At 37.9% G+C, this 2,500-nt stretch overlaps 1 protein-coding gene across 1 annotated transcript in view; it reads left to right on the top strand.

Annotated features, from left to right (window-relative positions):
- The first annotated feature begins 510 nt into the window (after positions 1-510).
- LOC113817670 (homeobox protein aristaless-like 4) overlaps positions 511-2,500 on the top strand; it is a 3,242-nt gene continuing 1,252 nt past the window's right edge. Inside the window, exon 1 of the mRNA XM_070117695.1 lies at positions 511-647. The gene's annotated coding sequence lies outside the window, so the exon portion shown is untranslated. The remainder of the gene's footprint in view (positions 648-2,500) is intronic.

Genomic DNA, 2,500 nt, shown 5'->3' with positions numbered 1-2,500 from the left:
ACAACTTTCCAACTTGATTTACTTCATTAACCACGCGTACATTACTCTTTCCGCTCGTCTTGGCCAATCGCAGCAGCGTCTGCCTGTGACGTCACTCGTCGTCCGCCTACTTGGAGGCGGGAAACTACAAGTGCCAGCTATGATCGTTGCAAGATTATTTTTAATCAAATAACATTTTGATCTTCATCATGTATCGTATCCAGTTGAAGAAGACGTACCTTTAAGAACTACTGTCCTATTTATCAATATATATACTCATCACCACTGACAGAGAAAAGCTATACAACTCCCCAAGCATAACAAGTAATCGGCACCTCAGGAAAACTAACGATGTCGGTAGAACCATAACAATATTATACTTTATTTTCTTCAAATGAAATGTGTACTGTAACGTCGAAGGCTGGTAGCCCTGGAAGACTGTAGTAGTATTGCTGCTGTGCGAATGTGCGTACAGGTGTAGTGCGCCGTGTATTGTGAACACTTGATGAATAACTTTATTAAATCAGCAAAACAGTACAGACCTGACTTGTGTACAGAGAAGGTGTATGTGTTCTTCACTGCAAGATCATTTCAAAAATTGATCTTATCACTCGTTTCAAAAGTTTCGTGAGCTCTCAATTTATCGGAAAACGGAAAATTTAAGGAAGGTAAGTCTGCTGAATTTGTTTTCGGGCACGCAAGAACCTTGAGCCACGCGGGGCAGCAAAGTGTAGTGTGTGAATAAGCATTTTATTTGCGTTTCAAGGAATTATGAGTTGTCTAGATCCCACATTTTAATACTGAGTTAGCAAATTATATAAATTTGCTTATTGTTCCCCTAAACCGCTCCGACCTTACCTTCAGTTCTTAAAGTGGCAGAAGGATTCTGGAAAAAAGAGTCTGTCACGTTCTGGTCCTAAAGTTATAGTGCTTCTAATGCCTTGTTTCCGGTGGATGTGCGCAGCCACTAAGATTCAGTTTCCTAAAAGTATCTAACAAAAATTATTTCTGCGGTGTTTTTTTCCTTTAGGGTATATGATATATATGATGAACATCACGGAAAAAAAATAATAATTTGACAAATTAAACTAGAGTGAATCAAATCGATGTTTGTGTTAAGCCAGAATTCAATTCCATATAAATTTCATATAGTCCTCACTAGCCTCCGGCACTGCATTATCTATTCAGTAACGTAAGCGTTTGCATGATTTATTGTGCGGGTTTTATTATCTTTCCATTTAGTATTGTTCTTTATTATATTTTTTTTCATTGATATTACTCTGTGTGTGTATGTGTGTGTGTGTGTGTGAACAATCACTCATGTATGCATGTATTTGCGTATGCTATGTATTTTTTTCTGATTAAAAGGTAGATGTTTTAATAAGATTAAAAGGAGAGAAAGCTTTCAAAGAAAATACAAATGAGAGATATATGAAAAACATGAAGTGAAGCGTACATTGAGGGGAAAGAAATGTGTCTGTACTTCATTATGTTCAAGTGTACAGGATCATAAACTGCGGTCTCTGACGCTCATTTCTCCATACTAATCTAGATATCTGTATACTAAAATTGCGAACAGTCAAATCTATATACTGACCAAGAAATCAGATATTTTCAGAAAATAAGAAAATAACATGTGACATGTATAAAAACGAGAATCATGCTAAAGCAATGCATAAAACATTACACTAGCTTATACAGAGTAGGAGTAGATTAATGTCTCATTTTGATTTAGTTTCCATTCTTCAAATTGCATTTTTGTATCCGTTTTTAATAACATTTATACCAATGTTACGCCGTCAATATTTCAAAATAAAAGCTGAAACCCGTGACTTGAAATCATTGACGAACTTTCTATCCTCTAATTACCGCAAAGGACTCACTCATCGATATTTCGATCTCTCGTTTAACAACACTTGCCATCTACATTTGGCAGAGACCGTGCACCTGCGTATTGTCACAACAAAGAACACCTGTGATAATTCTGGTAAAACCGGTTATGGTTCCCTTTTCTCTCTCATTTTCTCTTTCATTGCTGTAATCATCATTACATTAATTTTATTGGTGCCACGGTTAGTGTCTTCTTCATTCCTATCATTATTTTCAGCAGAGATACTAGCGATGATTGTCATTTGCTTCACTGTTTAGTCTTATTATTGTTGTGGGCGCAGTGTTAGGGTATATTATGTAGTATTATTAACAGTGTGTGTGTGTGTGTGTGTGTGTGTGTGTGTGTGTGTGTGTGTGTGTGTGTGTGTGTGTGTGTGTGTGTGTGTGTGTGTGTGTGCGTGTGTGTGTGTGTGTGTGTGCCCGCGCGCGTCTATACACACATGCAGATACACTAGAGAGAGAGAGAGAGAGAGAGAGAGAGAGAGAGAGAGAGAGAGAGAGAGAGAGAGAGAGAGAGAGAGAGAGAGAGAGAGAGAGAGAGAGAGAGAGAGGTGGGCAGACAGATAGATAAACAGATTGTGAGAGAGAGGGGTGAGGAAAACGGAGAGAGAGAGATCGAGAGGATAGAAGA

The sequence above is a fragment of the Penaeus vannamei genome, chromosome 41, assembly GCF_042767895.1.
Source record: "Penaeus vannamei isolate JL-2024 chromosome 41, ASM4276789v1, whole genome shotgun sequence".
Classification (NCBI taxonomy): Eukaryota; Metazoa; Arthropoda; class Malacostraca; order Decapoda; family Penaeidae; genus Penaeus; species Penaeus vannamei.
Note: the sequence above shows the minus strand (reverse complement) of the source record. Positions and strands in the feature narration are given on the sequence as shown.